Genomic DNA, 18,071 nt, shown 5'->3' on the forward strand with positions numbered 1-18,071 from the left:
TTAATGTATGTGCATGAAGTCATGAAGTTATAGGTAATGGCTCACTTTATGAACAATGGTAAAATGGACAAGTCTTTTTAACAATACTTAAAATGTAAGCATTAACACAGCAATGTAGGAAACTCTATTTTTCTGATAATTTGTACCAAAAAGGTGCCTTTCTAATATAGCACACTGTGTTGTTGATAGAGATTTGTCTCATGATGTAGGTATGTGAGCTTGCTAAAGAAACAATCTAAACAAATTACAGAAATGTTATGCTTATTCTCAGGGAAGTATCTTGTGGAGTTTTGTTGGATACAGCTTCAGTAATAAAGACTGGCTTCTTATCCTTAGAAGATGCAGAATTGTAAGGGAACTGAAGTCAGTTGCAGAAGAGGAGAGAAAAAGAGATGGAAGATTTTGTGTAAGCTGGATAATTGAGAAACATTGTTCATTCTAAGATTATTGAAATGGTTAAATTTTCTGTCTTGCATTCACGGAATTCGTGGCATGTTGTGATGGGTTTATATTGAAAAGAGAGGTACGGAAGAAGGAACATTCATTGAACCTATTTCAGGAAGTGGATTAAATACATGAACATTTGCTATGGAATGCATGGCAGGCTGATCAGCTGTTTTTGAGGCTAGGTTTGAAGAGAGATGAGTGAAGGAGAATGTCAAAGTGGGCACTGGATACTGACCATCAAATCATTGACAAAATATGGTAGGATAAAATACAATGAAAAGAAGAAAGATCGTAGGTTGAAATAAAGAGTAACTTAATTAAATTAATGAGAACCCTTTCATAATGAGGTCCACCCCCCCTCCCCCCTTTCTCCTTCCTCTTCCTCATCCTTTGTTGCAGAGCATGACATTGTATGGTATTCAATAGTCCTTTGGACAGTTTAGATCATCTGTCACAGATGTGCTTCCTCTTCACCTCCACCAGCTCACTTGTTGAAACTGATGAGGAAAGAGAAAGGAAGGCAAGCAGCAGGACTTCTGTAAGTACACTGACGTATATAGGTTAAAAAACAGACACACACATACACACATGCACACACACCCAAACAAAAACAAAAACACAAAGAAAAAAGCTAATTGCTAGTGACTTCTTGATGAAAGAGACTTGAAAGGCTGTGATATTTATTTTCTCTCGATTCTGTCGATCTATACGTTGAGGGTCTGTTGTCAGGCCTCCTATGACTAACTATGTGAAGCACAATGTAACAGCAGAAAAAATGTGAAGCTAGGAACCATGTTAACAAACTGTATAATCATGAAATGAGGACAGACTGAAGACATACAGAAGCACTGAGGGACCTGGCATATGCCATTTCAAGGTCCCTCTCTGTTGTCTTCAAAGTGTTATGCCTGTCAAATGAGTCCCCTGAAGCCTAGGAAAGGCAAATACTCTGCCGTCCTCTATAAGGTAAAGACAAACCAATGTAATACAGACTACCTCTGAGGAAAATGTAAAATATCTACTTGGAAGCTAATTCTAAGTATATGAAGGACAAAAAGGTAGCAGGAAATAGCAGCATTGATTCACTACTGAAGTAGAAGCCCTGGAAATGGCCTTGAAGTAACAAAAACAAGGCTGACAAAATTGCCTGGACTAGTGAACAATTTGCTCATAGGTAGTCAACAATTCAAAGGTATCTTTATGAGTTGTGTTCCTTTGGGATTATTACTGGGACTGATCCTGTTTAAGAGGTTCATGAATGACATGGAGAGTGGAAAAGAACACAGTGTGTTTGCTGATGAAATAAAATTTGGGGAGCACTTAGTAAAATGTCATTCTGTGGGACGTCTAAAAACAGGAGGAGTTGACAGAAACTTAATGGAGTTTAACCAAGACAAATGCTAAATTCTGTGCTTGGGATGGAATAACCCCATGCTACATTGTAGGCTGGTAATTTATTTTGAATGCAATAATTTGACAGTCCTGACTGCCAACAAGCTGAACATGAGTTAACCATTGGATCTTTGCTTCACTGAAGGTTAACAGATTACTGAGTTAGAAAAATTTAACCAGCAGATTAAGTGAAGTGACTACTGTCCTCTGCATGGCACCTCAAAGGTTCCACCTGAGGTACTATTTTTCCACTTTAGGCTTAGCAAATACATGGAATAAATCTTAACAGGAAGTTGTTAAAATGATGGAGAGGGGAGCACATGAGATAAAGAAAGGTGGAAGAAGGTGTTTCTTCAGCCTTAAGAAGGCTGAGAGATGACCTGTTTGCTGCACGCTTTTCTATTTGGACTGCTACAGAGAAGACAGAGTCTTCCCAGAATCACAAAGTGAAAGTTCAAGAGGCGAAGGGCAGAAATTTCCATAATGGAAATTCAAATTATAGATAGATAGATAGATAGACAGACAGACAGATAGTTGGATAATAGGTGGAGAAAGCGATTCAGAGTGAGGATAGCTGGACACTGGAGCAGATTATTCATATAGGCTGGATAATCTCAATTTCTGTAGGTATTTGAAACTTGGTTGTACAAGGTCTTGAGCAACCTGACCTAACCCGTGGCAGAAGGTGAGATTGGATGACTTTTCAATCTCATCTATTATATATTTGTTGAAAATATTTTGCTTAAAGACTTCTAATACTTCGCAAAAATAGAATGGAACTTCAGCAAAATAAATTCTGTCTGTTGTCTTTCCATAATTGCCTTAATGTGTTTTTTCCTTTTTTTTTTTCTTCTGGCACATGTTTAATAAGTGCCTAATAAACTATCATTTCTCATAGTTTGCGTTACATGGCTATTGCTATGTGCTGTATGAGAAAATATAAAGTTTCTGTCTTACTTGTTTTTAAGATATTTTGAAGTATACTGTTCACTATACAATGAAGTTAAATCATAAGTTTTTTTTTCCCTGTTCTAGCTTTGAGACACTATACATGCCAAATGAAGAACAAGAACAGTTCAAGTATTTGGAAGTAATACAATGCAATGTGCATGCTCATTATTTTTAACATAATTAATTTCTTATAGATTAGACATAGTTATTCTGTGAAAGATAGAAATAACAGATGACAAGCTCATTTTATGATTACTTATCATATACTTGCACTACACCTCACTGTTGTCACTTAACATCAGTATTCATGGCACGTTATCTTGAAAATAGAGATAATAAAACAATAGTACCGTGGTCTTCCCCACAGCAGAGCTCTGCAAGAGATCTGGCTCTCTGAGAGTCCTCAGTGATTTACAGTCAATCTTATTCTATTGTTTTTTTCTCTACCTCCCTCAGGATAATGACAGTAAATAAAAAAGATTCTTTCAAATCATACAACAAAGTTAGAAACATGCCAATAAAAGATTTACTTGCTGATTCTAGAAATCATAACATCATACCATTTTTTTAACAAATAAACAAAGTACAAGAGAACTGTCGGCTTACCAGACATAGGAGTACCTGCTAAGAAAATTTAATACCATAATATGTAATTAATGACCTTTCTTGATCAGACAAGGAAGAAAAAATCTTTATCCAAGGAAAGACTGGAACTCATTCTAATTTACTGAAGCAGAAATTAAACTTCAGAGGCCAGATATGACTCCCTATTGTCTTTATAGTGTAAAGCAGGACAATAATAAATAAATAAATAAACTGTTTTAGCTTTTTTCCTTTATTTAAACTGCCTTATATGTCATAATATGAGGGTCACAGAAAAGAAAATTGAGGCAGTCAGGTATGAAGGTATGAAGTTCAGGGATAAAGGACGTGTCTCTAGGGCAGCCTGCAGAACTGAACACTGCTAAGATTTTCAGTAACAATGAAAGATAGGTTAGATCTTCTGGCACAGAAACCCTCAGGACTATTTCTACTCTACAGACTTGCTCTTCAGATTTTGGATATGCTCGCCTGCTGAGCTGGGTGTGCACTGCTGTGTGAAAATCATCTCCAAACTTTGAGAAAATTCAGGACCTCCCAGTACCTCTACCAGAGTGATCATCTAGCATAAAAGGAAACTTCCTTACTAGCTAAAAATGCGTGATGGTAGTATGCAAATTTGATCTTTGCCTCCTATCACACAGATTGGTCTAATAAAAATATATTTTTAAAATTTTTGTTAACTTTCCTAACACTGCAAATTTCTTATTTTCCATTTATAAAATGTTATGAGGGTTCTTTGGGAAAATAGGACTACAGTATTTGCTTTGAATTAAGTTGGTGAAATATGAGTATTTCATTCTGACCCCTACCATTTGTCAAAGCCTACAGATGAACAACACATCAGGGACAATATGGAGTTCAGAATTCACTTTACAGATATGTTAGAATCTCATCACTCACATTTTTTTGTGGGACCTGAGTAGATACTCATGCTCAGGAAAACCTGGATAGATGTGGATATCGCTATTAATTACAGTTAAATAGTACACTGCTACTTCCACAATAATTCTTTGACTATATCGCAAGAAAAGAGCCTGTGCCTGTAAGATCTGGCTCTATCTCAGTGAAAGAACCAGCCAACATTTGCCTATAAGCATTCAATTTTGTGTATGTATGTGATATGTAAGTCAAAATGTATCTGATTATGTGTTTTGAATAATTTTCTAAGTGATTTATATTTTATCAATGCACAAAAAGGTTATAAATTTTCTGAATTCCTGGATATGTCCTTATTTTTCGTAAGATTTGAACACTTATTTAATATAATCAAAGAACCCATTAAACAGCCCATCAATATTTTAATACCATGTTTTTAGAAAACTCAATACAGAGCAAATATATATCTTATTGTGTCATTTCAGTTGAAAAATCCACACTGGGTCTACAAACACTACTTTAGTTTTTGCATTCACTCCTAAATAACTACTGTACTTATCTCTGAATGACTGTGAACACAACAGGTCACTCTGTACATTTTCATGAAGATGTCAGGTACATGACAGTGAGATAATGAAAAATGCAAAAATAGAATAGAAAATGTATCAGGCTTCAGCTCATGAATCTTGCAATGAAATTAAAGAAGAAAAGGTTCAAACCTATGCCAAAAGAGCTAGTGGTAAAATCATGCAGAAATTGTAAGAATGATTTGTTTTGTGAATACCAAATATACTGACTACAAAAATAGCTTTAATCTTTATTTGAGACCTAATCTATAAATCTCAGATCTTTTTCATCCCCACCCTAATATAACAGGTAGGTAGGTCGGTAGGAAGGTAGGGTAGGTAGGTAGGGTGGGTAGATAGACAGACAGATACATAGACAGACAGACAGACAGACAGATAGATAGATAGATAGATAGATAGATAGATAGATAGATAGATAGATAGATAGATAGATAGATAGGGTAGATTCCATAGCAATAGCTATGGTAGCTTAGGACATTAGAAAAAAAAGAAAAAAGAAGACTGCTTGTACTCTTCTAAATTATGATGCAAAATACCACATCAAAGCATGGATTAAAATTGTATTTGTAGAATTATGTTTTAAACCCAGAAACTGGAACTGCTTTTACATGGGAATAGAAAAGTTCCAACGAATAAATAAAATATTTATGAATTATTTTTGAAAATGAAAATATTTATGAAATTATATTTATTTTATTTCAAAATAAAATATTTTGAAAATTATTTATTTTTTCTGTATGTTGACTTCAGATTGTTTTAATTTAAATTTTATTTGAACTAAAATAACTTGTAATGTATAGATAATTTTTTTTAAAGAATCAATTTTTTTGTGGATAATATTTCAAATCAACCGAAGAAAATTACAAATATCTTTCCAAAATTAACAGATTTACTCAGACATATCCATACAAAGATGTCACATGGGGAATCTTCCGTGCCTTATTTAGTGCCAGATTAGGCTTTCCTGTTTGAAAATTACATGCCCATTTTGGACTTTGTATAAATTGTTGAATATTTAAGGATTTTCATGTCCATTATTTTGAGATGAGAAAGAAGATTTCCCATTTTTTCTTTAATAGAAATAGTTAAAAAGATAACACAGACTTTTTTTAATATATATATATATTTCCTGCTTTACCCTTATTCTCTCTGCAGCAAGATGTATTAAACTTACCTTGTTAATATAATTTGATTTCTTTAGACAAATGTTATTGGTTTCCAGAAAATGAGATAATTTTATTGGCTGTATCTCATATTATGTGTCCCTGTAAGCTATTTCATTGTGAAACATGTGCCAAGTATTTATAAAAAGATGGTTAAATGGAGGCTAAATCATCTACACATAATACAGATATGATTAACAGCTTCCAGACTTCAAGTTAAGGAAGATGTATTAAGGAGGCTTATTAAAGAGATTGAAGTCATTATGTATAGATTTAATCATTTAGACCTGGAAGATTTACAATTTAGAGCAAGTTTATCACTAATTATGTCCTGGATGATCAAGACTAACAACAAAATAAAAGATAGTCATCAACCCATTGCCTCTAAGCGGCTCATAGAGATCAGAGAAACATGGGCAAAATAGTTATTTTATGAAGTTGTTCAGCAAGGCAATCTTCGTATTTGCTTCCAGGCTTTAGATCAAAGATATGCTTGAAACATAAAATAAGATACTGGAACAGAACAATTCTTTAAAATAGAGAAAGCTGCAGGTGTCATTATCAGTCAAATTAAATAAAAGCAATATTACCTCTCTTCAGTTTCACAAGACAGATCTTTTATTCCTTCCTTCTTCTCAGTCTATCAATTTGTGAATAGCAAAGTCACTCAGTTGTCTTTGGGTGCTTCGGATCATTTCCTTCTTTTCTTCACTGCTAAGGCTTGGGTCTTCCCAGATGCAAGAAAGCACGCTTTTATAATGTGGCAAAAAATCAGTTTACTGTATCCCTTTTACTGCTTTTTGTGCTCTGCCCTCTGGAAAGTTCTGGGGAAAGGCTTTCTTCATCATTGCCTTTGCAGAGAGCAAAAAATGGTTAGTCTTGATACCATAAATATCTGTTCTATTGGATACATTTTCTGTCTTAATTCTGAGGCTCATCAATATTTTGAATTGCAGATAATTAGTACTGAGCAGCAGCAAAAAATGTGGGTATTTTTCTAATGGCTTTTGTTTACCCCTCTTGAAACAAAATTCCTCCAAGCAATTCAGACTGAAATTCATATTTGGCTTGAAGAGAACAGCCAGACCAACAGTAAAAAAAGTCCTTGACCAAAGGTTCTTTCCTTGCTTCAGGTAATAGTCAATACAGCTAATAAAGTCAGTAAAGTGTTACAGCCTCAGATGCTTTAAATTATTTCCTAGCCTCAAAGCTTGGCTTGTCCAAAAAGCTATGATTCACAACACTGTATTTCCATCTTCTTCCTAGGCCAGGAAGGTATCTGCTAAAGGTAACACTACTCATAGCTTAGTCTTCAGCAAAGAATGTGGAATATTAAGTAATAAAAGTGGATTTCTCTGCCTCTTCTCCACTATGTGAGATAGTGGCTACAAAATCTATTGATATGTTTGGTGAAAGTTTCCTAGTAAATGAAAGGGGACAGACATGGATCTGGGAATGATAAGGACAAAATGAAATGATGACAAATTTTAGCTCATGTATTAATGTACCACGTGTTGTTGTTTTCTCTGTCCCTTATTAAAGAAAATGTGGAAACTTTGCCTTTTTTAATTCAAGAATGTCTTAAAATTAACCTGGAATCAGTAGATAAACTGCCATGGCTTTATAAATTTTGTTATTGGTATTCCACATCACAACATCACGTAGTACATTGGGAGTTAAAGAGTTAATGCCTCAGTTCCGTGGGTCATTGATGGTGCCAGAAATACCTGTCTCAGAAGAGAAGAAGAACTATGTACCCAGAGGATTCTGTGTTGCTTTACATTTTTCCATTTTCTGCTTAGAGGGAAAGATAAAAACTGTTCACATGTCACGAGACACAAGCTATTTTCCCCTTTGCATTGACTCAGCAGTGGGTGCTCCCTAGCCATCTCTCCTTCAGTGTTAGTATAGAGCATTTCTTGTTTGGATACTCTCTCTCTCTCTCTCTCTCTCTCTCTTTCTCATTTTATTTGAATTATTAACTTCAATTCCAATTACATTTTATTATATTGTGTTATTTTGCATTCTGATACCTCAATTAATAAATTTGCTTTTCTCCTCAGATCATTGCCGCTGTTTTGTTTTTAGGCCAATCTCCCTACCCTTTAGCTTTTCCCCTTCTCCTTTCCACGAGTGTGGGTCTGTACATCCCCCACCTCACATAACCAGGCTGAAGCAGTCCATAAACCATTTACACATTGCCTGGGGTTATAGTGGTCAAAGTGTGGGTCAGATATAATTGATATCTGTAGCAGAATTACATATAATATATTCCTGATTTTAAAGAAATCAGAATAAATAGTAGTAGAGATGGTAGTCAGTGCTGATTTCATGTATTAATCATTCATTAATATCTAACATCATTTACATTTTGTGTCAAAAAGCCCTATTTTATAATAAAACATACTGGAAAATAAAATAACTGCTATTAAAATATTAGCTCATAAAATTTCTGTAATTGCATTCCTTCTCTGCAATACAAATACAGAGTGTATTTATTTGTGTGTATTTTTATTTATTTTATCTTATTTTAGTAAATTAGCTTTTCTCCTTCGATCATTGCTGCTGTTTTATTTCTTGGTCCATCTCCCCTTTCCCTTTCCCTTTCCTGGGGTGTGTAGCTGTAGGTCCTCTTCCCCATACATCACAGAATCGGGCCATGTATGGTTAGGCTGTGGTTGGACATGATGATCTTGAAGGTCTTTTCCAACATCTCCAGAGAAGGAGACTCCACAACCCCTCTGAGCATCCAGCACTCTGTCACTCTCACTGTGAAGAAGTTCCCATGCACATTTGTGCATCCTATGCCTCAGTAAAGTCTGCTGTGCTTAATATATGTTAAAAAGTATGTAAACAAAAGTTTCAGTAATTTACAGCTTAAATGGTGAAAGCAGGACATGCTTTCATAAAACTTGTTCTTGTCACGACTTTTTAGGAGCTAGTGAATTTACACTAAAATGAGCTACATTCTGGTACCCCATAACCATATCACCAAAGATATCAGGAAAAATAACAAGTTCTGAAATACAAAAAAAAAAAAAAAAAAAAAAAAAAAAAAAAAAAAAAAAAAAAAAAGGAAGAAAAAAAAGAAAAACAAAGAAGACAGGGATATTCAAAGATCTACTCTGACTGAAACAGAATTAGTAGGACACAGAGAGTAAAACTGAGATTTACAAATGTCTATTAAGGGCAGGAATCACATGATCTTTTGTTCAGCAAAGAACACTCTCCTGCAATACATAGGGCATTATACTGGAAGGTATTTTCTCTTCCTTGAGTTGGTCACAGTAAAGTGATATGATACACAGCATGTTTAATTATTACTTTAGTAAGGATTTTCAGTATCAGTACAGGAAAATATATCTAGTATACGCACTGACAGACTTATGTACTCTGTCTCAGCAAAGTTTCAACATGGGTTGCTCCACATGAACTTGGCTAGACACAAATAACATATTCTGTTTAGCATTTAATCTGAATATCATGCTCTGAAAAGCAATTAAAATATTTATTTTAAAAACTGGGAGTAAGTGGATTTAGAGAGTGGGAAAGAAGAAGGTGTAAATAAGGAGTTCTAACAGTAAAATATTTGTTAAAATTTGTTTTGTATGAAAACCATAAAGATGTCAGATGGAATCAATGTCTATATTTATTCAAAAAATAAAGAGATGAAAATTAACTGTGGAGTGTCATTTTCCTGGTGGTTACAGTTCTATGGTTACCCTGAAAAAAATTGTTGCAGCTCTTCAAAGGATATTCTTCTCATTAACAAAAATTTATGTATAATTGTAAACAGCATCTATTGATCTGCATTGAGACACATAATGAATTTAATTTGAAGATGGGTTTCTAATGTTTTGGCTTTCCTTTTGCTGGAGAATATAAGAAGATTTGGCTTTCAGTGTCAAGAAATTTTGTTTAGAAGCTTCAATTAAATAATTCAGAAATAATTAATTCAGAAGACAACCCATTAAATTACAACTCTCCCCACTGGTTAACTTAGTGCCAAAATGTATTGTTTAATTTATCATTCTTAGTATTTTTAGAAGGCCTCAAGGCAAGGAATGAAGCAATAATAAATAGGGAATAGTGGATAATTAGAGAAAGAAATGTGGAACAAAATTACTAAGGGCTTTAGGTGAAGTTCATTATTACTATTTAATAGTGCCCAAGAGCATTTGATCAAATTATGGATCATGTTTAAAAGTGGGCTGAAAATTCCTGGTGGAGGAGAGTTTTCTCACTACTACTTTCTGAATTTTGCAGTAAGTTTTACAGAATTTTAAGAAGCAGTAGAAGAGCCAAAGCATATTGACCAAATCTCCTAGTTTCTTACATGAAGTACTCTAGTTAGAGCTGAAGAAGACCGAGTTCTTCATTCTTTCACATTTTGTTCAGGCAGAGACCATCACATGATTAAGCAGTAAAGTACTTCAAGCATGAATGATAAAGTGACAAATTGTAAGTGCTGCTCCTAGGGATTTTAAGCACAAGGTGAAGCTGAATTTTTTCACTCTTCAAGATTCTTTTTTTCTTTTACTTCAAATTCTATCTTAAAAGTGCACTATTTTTTTAACACAGTTCTTCAAAACTGACGCAAACTTCCCATACACTTTATTTTATTATGATCATTTACCTTATGAATATTTCATTTTTTTGAACAATTGCTTCAAAGAAACAATCCTAAAGGTACATCTGAACATTAATATACATACAAAGATACAAAACTCACTATTATGTCAAAAGCCAAGGTCCTCTCTGTCTTATTCTAAGTTGAAGAAGTTAGTAAAACTGAGAAAGCACAAAACGTGTGACACACAGCAAATAGAAGCATTTAATTTATGAATTAAGAGAGTGTTAAATTTATGGAGTATCATTTTCTTTTTAAATATTATTAATGAAAGTCTATATCACTGAAATATGAAACAAAATAAATGTGTGTATTTTACCTTCTTGTTAATATATGAGTGCTGATCCAAAAGTAATGCCTCCACTTTTATTATGTCAGTCCACAACATGAAGTGGAAGATAGATGGTATGAAGGTAAAGGTTGAACCTTCCTACCAACATTCTGTTGTGTTCTGCTGCCGTGTGACAGATGGCAGCAGAGAGGCAGTTTGACAAAATGTCATCAGAGATAGAAGTGCATATGAGTCCAATGTGTGCCACTGAATCTCTCCATGCAGAAAAAAAATGGCACCCTTTGACATTCATTGACACTTGTTGAATGTTTCTGGAGACCAAATAGTGGATGTGAATGCAGTGAGATAATGGGTGGTGTGTTTCAACAGTGGAGACAGAAACGGTGGGTCACCTCCACAGGTGCAAATTTTTATGAGCCTGTTGTGCATGCTCTTGTATGTTCATTGCTGGCAAAAATGGATAGGTAGTTGTGAAGACTACGTTAAAAAACAGTATTTTGTAGCTGAGAATTTGTTCTATCAAATAGTGTTATTGAGCTCTTTGTACCTAATGTGGTTTCCATGGAAATAAATAGGAGGCATTAATTTCAGAGCAACTTACTGGTTTTTTTTCTGTACTAAAATAAAATAAAATAAAATAAAATATAAAATAAAATAAAATAAAATGATAAATAATGAAATACAATATATTTCATAGAATGGAGATTCAAATTCCCCAACAATAGCTATTATTAGAAAACTCAGATATCTTTCTTTAAACATTTGATTCCAGAGATAGAGAAGGAACACTTTGAACATTACACTACTTTTTCATTTACTTTGTTAGATAGCAAAAGAACCAGCTAAGTTAACCTTTGGACAGAGTTATCAATGACCAAGTTGTTCGATGTGTTTAATTTGATATTCTGGAAGTTTGTGAAAGCACCAATATACACTAATAAATAATTTTAGTGGTAATAGTGCTTGCAGTAATAGCAAGAATAAATCATTATCCCCAAGGTAGAGATTTCTATAATTATTACTCTAAGCAGAGAAGCAGGATGTTTACTACCACTATCACATCTGGGAATGATTAAAAATGAATACTGATCTGTATCCAACAATGAGATTTAGGTAAGCAATTTGAGGCAGCATTTAAAGCAGTAGAAAGCATCAGAAGATTCTCATTCAGATTCACATGAACAGAGATTAAAAGCCTTTAGCAGAGGGAAACTTGAAATGTAAAAAGCTAAAGATCTAGTTGGAAATAAGTCCATTGTTTGGATGGGTTTTACACCTAGTTTCTACAGCAAAGAATCACACCTTGAACTAACCTAAGGAAGGGAGAAAGAGCATGGAAGAGTTTTCTGTGAGATTGTGGCTGCAGTGCAAAGAGTCTCTTATTTATGGATTCCAGTTAGACAGGCTACAGCTCAGTCAGCTGTCACAGTCTGACTTTTGTGACTTGGACCACTCCTCTCTGATGTATTCTCTGATTTCAGATGCAGTTTCTGAGCTGCCTGTTTGCCTGTTCTCTAATGATATTCATGTCTACAACCTTGAAAATAAATTATTTACTTTGAAGGTTGGCCATTTCATCATGTGTCTAAATCCCTTTACTATACTTTCTACTGTGCGTGTGCAAGTACTTGACGTCTGATTCAATAAACATGGGGACAATATCGCTCAAAAACTTTTATTTTAAACAAATATTATCCTTCCCACTTTGAAGGTTGAAGAAAATAGCTGAACAGAGCTCTCTGTGTGCTATTAGAAAAAGATTGGGTATGTTAAAAAAAGAATAACTATTCCTTCTTGACATATATTTAATGTTTTTGAAAGACTATCATCTTAGTATTTTTCCTTTGCCCATTTATTTGGTATTTTCTAATCTTCATAATCTTACTCTTACTACTAAAACCATCCTTTACTTTTCACTGTCTTCTATAGTCACTGATAATGTTAAGATCAAAATTTGAGCTGTCAGTCCAACGGCTCACTTTTAAGACTTCAATGAGACCCAGAGAACATTCAAACAAAAACCTACTAGTTTACAAATGTAAACGCTTCTAAAATGAAGATTACAAAGAAAATTATGATCACAAATTAAATTTCACAATATCCTTGAAAATCTGAAATGTAAATACCTCTTATTTTATATTTTGTATCATAAAGTTCATTAAACTGAACAAGTACAAGGAAAATTTCTTGTACTGTTTTCAATATTCTCATACTCTTCTGAAGGAAAAGGTATTGCTACTTTGAAAAATCAAGATGATTTAAATATGAATTATTAATCAAAAGCTACAGACAATCACATTTAGACATAACTTATATTACATATCGTATGACATGTAACTGTTTCAGTCTGCATAATACTTAGGTCAATAAAAAGACAGTGCCTTTTAGAAAGGTATGGGATTAGGCCAGCCTGTGAAGTAATTCATCAGACTTGGTATAGGGCCTCGCAGGTAAGTAACTACTCACTTTACTTTGAAAGAGGAAGCAGAATGTTGAGATGCTTCCCAGGCAGAAACTTAAATGGGTCAGCCTTCAAGGCAGCGAATGTAGGTGACTGTTCAGCTTTCCTTGAAAATAGATTAACACACTAAGGTCATTACCGAGTACATAACTTTTGGCTTTTGTCAGATGGCATGCCATTATTCATGGGCTTCCTTCCTTTGAAGATCTGCTTATTGCAACTAACCTTAAATTTAGATCATGAACTGATTAGCTTAATTCTAGTAAGAAGTCTTGTTTGTGAGCAGAAATTTACATACTATGTATATTATCACTGTGGAGACCAGTTTCAAGGCAAGTAAGAATGCACTGGGCAAGGGATCTAAAGCAAAGAAGGCTGACCAAAAAGTTCTTTTTAGGGCTTTTTTTGAAGCCAGCAAGGGACTGTACCTGTGCCAGGGCTAGCAGCTTGTGGGCAGGCTGCTTAACTTACAGGGGTGTATCTGGCACCATCCACTCTTTATCTCTTGATTCTTACCTTGAGCCTTGGCTGTGAGGCTATAAATAGTCCCAGGGGAGCTAGTTTCTGCCCATATAGCACAGCAGCTGAGAAAGGGTGTTGCTGCCCACCAACTGTAGGGAGGGGAAGTCAGAGTGTGAAGGGAGTCCTTATTTCCTATACAGTACCAAAGCAGCGGGTGTAGGAGGTGGGTTGAATAGCAGGGTATATGAGTGTGTCCCTTTTTGCTCAAGTGATCAGCTCTCTTACTGGTAGTGTCTGAGACTGTAGATTTAACCATGGTCTCTGCCAGACCAGGCTTGCTGCAATAAGACTGTAGCCACTCAGACAGAGGGCCTGCCTAGAAACATGGCAGTTCAGGCTTCTGTCTGCAAGGAGTGCTGAAAGGCTGGTGCCATTGTACAAACTTCTGATCATGGGGTGGTTTACTCAGTGCCTGGCCTGATGGCTGCGGGTGGGTCTTACATGTCCCGAAGGGGAAAGCAGATCCTAGGCCGGGAGCTGGCAGGGCTCGTTGTGAGAGCTTTAAACTAGGTATGAAGGGGGAAGAATCTTATGAGGACTCCCCAGAGGAGTTACCATTTCAAATTCCTTGCCTGAAATCTTCTCAATTTCATTTAGGGATACCTGCACCTGTTGTTTCCCTGTAGTGTCTGTATATTTATGCACGCAGCATGGGAAGTAAACAGGAAGAGTTACAGGTCTGCATGTGGACACAAGGTCATCCTCTCATAGCAATCACAGAGGGACAGCTTGCATGACTGGAATGCTGCCATAGATGGCTACGTGCATTTTAGGAAAGACAGGATGGCAAGGCAGGTTGGTGGAGCTGCTTTTTATGTGGGAGAGCAGCTGGAATGTATTGAACTTTGCCTGGGGGAGGGTGATGTACCAGAAGAGAGCTTGTGGGTAGAGAATTAAGGCATAGGCTAGTGTGTGTGACACTGTTGTATGGGTGTATTATAGGCCCCCTGATCAGGAGGAGGAAGTTGATGAGGTCTTCTATAAGCAACCTGAAGTAGCCTAGCAGTCTCAGGCACTGGTTCTTTTGGGGGACTTCAGTTATCCAGATATTTGTTGGGAAAGCTACATGACCAGGCACACGTCCTCCAGATGATTCCACCAATGAAGATAACTATCCGATGCAGGTGGTGGAGGAGCCAACAAAAAGTGGGGGCATTGCTGGACCTTGTTCTTGCTAATGAGAACGGGCTTGTGAAAGTTAAGGGCAGATTGGGATGAAGTGACCACGAGGTGGTGAAGTTCAAGATCTTGAGTGGAAGAAGCAAACCAAAAAGTAAGATTACTACCGTGGACTTCAGGAGAGCTGACTTCTTTCCAGGACCTTCTTGGAGCTATACCACAGGCTAGGGTGTTAGAAGGCAAGGGGGTCTGTGAGAGCTGGTCAGCATTTAAACAGTGCTTCTTCCAATCTCAGGATTGGTGCATCCCTGAGAGTAAGAAATCAGGGAAGGGTGGCAGGACCTGTGTGGATGAGCAAGGAGCTCATGCATAAACTCAAAAGGAAGAGAAAGGTCCATTAAATGTAGGAAGAGTGTCTGACCACTTGGGAATAATATAGCAATGTTGTCAGGGCCTGCAGGGATGCAATGAGGAAGGCCAAAGCCAATTTAACCTGGCAAAGGAGAATAAAGAAAGGTTTTTTTTAAGTATGTCAACAGTAAAAGGAAGACTAGGGGAAATGTGGGTCCCCTACTAACTGAGGCAAGTGTTCTTGTAACAGGGGATGCAGAGAAGGGGTAGATGCTGAATGCCTTCTTTGCTTCTGTCTTCACAGTGGGAACTACTCCTGGACACCTACCTGTGCAATGTGGTCTAGGGAGCATGCTTTGGCAGGGGGGTTGGACTAGATAATCTCTAGAGGTCCCTTCCACCCTCTACAATTGTGATATTACTAGAACATAAAATATCATTGACTCTGTTGGTTCTGTCTTTCTTAATTATACAAAAAGTTCAACTTTGACTGATCTTGTGAAACTGAGGCTACATTATTAATATCTAAAAAATTTGCAGTTTCAAACAGGAATATTTATATACACATCTGCCTATATGTATGCCTCTGGCAGCTTTGAGAGTCTAGTGAGCATATGTTCCTGGTGTTCATGTGATACTGACTTGGAAGAGAAGGTTAAGAGCTTTGGATATTTAAACTGAATGTTTGTTGATGTTCATTTGAAAATTTAAAATAATATTTTTTTTAATAATGTAAGGCAGCACAAAAGGGAAATGCAGACAGGAGTCGAAGTCAAACGGTAAAGGAAAACTAAAGGAGAAGGAGATTAGTACTCAACAAGGTTTTTTGTTCCATTTACTCTCAGCTGTTCCCTTTCTTTTTTCATAAACTCTTGTCAGCTTGTTCTACGTTACAGCTGTAAGATTATAAATGGAAGTAAAGTACTATTTGAAGAGAAGGAGCCAAATGGAGAGTAGAGGGCATCCAATAAACTGGAAATTCTGATAGATCTTACTGAGTGCCAAATGGCATTTGTGTAGTTATTACTATTGAAATAATTCTGGCAGTAGGAGAAATTTGTCAGAGATGATTCAGAGAAATGGCTGTTTTGTATAGATTGTCCAAGAGAGATCAGGTAGGCAGTGGAGTATTTAATGATCACCTGCAAAATATGGAAGGAAGTTAGAGGAAGGGGTAAATTCAATATGGAATTTACTGGAAAGATGCATATACTTCCTATGTAATCCATGGCAAAACAAAATATTTTACAGAGAATGCTAGTTTGCTGAGGTATGCACCAAGATACCTTATAGTTTTACATTATGGATTTTAAATAGGATGTTAGTGAAATAAAACTTATATAAAGTCAAGAAAAGCAACTACAAGTGAACAAGTGAACATTAAAATTTATGTTGGGTGAATATCTTAAGGCAGAGTGCTTGTAATGACTGTGTTTTATACAGCAAATATTTAATGCAAATTCTTGAGCTCTACCTGGAACAGATTACATCTCTTTCTTCAGATGGATACTTCCACTACTGTTTAACATGACATATTTTGCTCTTCATGTTGTCCCATAAATCTCAAAAACAATACACTGCAGGAATATAGAGCAATTCTATTGTTGCACTTCAAATTCTTCCTTTTTCTTAGTGTCAGAGTTATATTAAGGATAACATTAAAACAGAGGTTTGGATACCTGATTACCAGTCTTGTTCCATAGCTCAGGTGTTCTTTCAGTGTAAAAAGGGTGAATGTGACACAGCCATAATTGTGTGTCTCATAGGCAGAGCAAATCTCCTTGGATAAGATTAATCTCAGCGTAGAGATCTAAAGTGTGCTATCAAAGTCGCTGTCAGTTGCCCTTTTATAGCCAAAGAAGAGAAATGCAGACCACCAGAGTGCCATTCATCATTTGTATTTCTGATTCTGTTTTAGAGTGAGATGAACCACATCTTAGAAGTGTCTTGAATTTCCTAAAAGGACTGAAGATTTACTGACTGGCTGAAGGTCAAATGCCAGTGCATTTTTTTTTTAGTGGTTGAAGAGCTTTATGGTTGGTTGGTTGGTTTTGTTCTGAAAATATTCCTGGAAGACAAAAAATATCCTGATAATTACCTATACTAAATGTTATTTTAAATCCCAGAGGAGTTCTCTTAGCACCATAAGACATAGTACAGAGTTCACTTTATCTGTTCATTCAGCAGAAACTCTATCATGTGTTTTATTTCCTTAAAAATTGTTTTAATACATTGTATTTTATATTTTAATATGTTTACATTTGAATTATTTTCTGTGCTTCCTTTAGCAGCAAATATAAATCACATCTTATTTTAAATAGGATAATATAAATATTAATTTTGTTTTCAGAAAATAAGACATGATGTTTCCATTTCCTTTCTACTATTCAAAGTTGCAGAAGGAATTATTATTGCGTCAAGCATTGTTACTCACAGTGTTTCCCTGGTGGTGTTTTGCTTCCTGTATTGATTCTGACACATGATATTCCATTAAGATGCAATGACAAGCATAATACACAGATAAGGCTATTGTGTCCTACTCTGCTTTGCTTTTTAAATCCATATTGTCTCATACCTACAAATAACAAAGAAGTAGACATATCTATTAATAGAACTGGAAAGTATAGGTTCTGTACAAATATCCTTTCCTCTGCCAACAGATTTCCTTGATAAGTAG

At 35.6% G+C, this 18,071-nt stretch overlaps 1 long non-coding RNA gene across 1 annotated transcript in view; it reads left to right on the forward strand.

Moving 5' to 3' along the window:
* LOC136053271 (uncharacterized) overlaps nucleotides 1-9,120 on the forward strand; it is a 594,366-nt gene extending 585,246 nt beyond the window's left edge. Inside the window, exon 2 of the long non-coding RNA XR_010622618.1 lies at nucleotides 9,024-9,120. This is a non-coding gene — a long non-coding RNA (uncharacterized LOC136053271). The remainder of the gene's footprint in view (nucleotides 1-9,023) is intronic.
* Nucleotides 9,121-18,071: the final 8,951 nt, after the last annotated feature.

This window comes from Cyrtonyx montezumae, unplaced genomic scaffold, assembly GCF_038088225.1.
Source record: "Cyrtonyx montezumae isolate F1298 unplaced genomic scaffold, pur_monq_1.0 scaffold_3, whole genome shotgun sequence".
In the NCBI taxonomy this organism is placed as follows: Eukaryota; Metazoa; Chordata; class Aves; order Galliformes; family Odontophoridae; genus Cyrtonyx; species Cyrtonyx montezumae.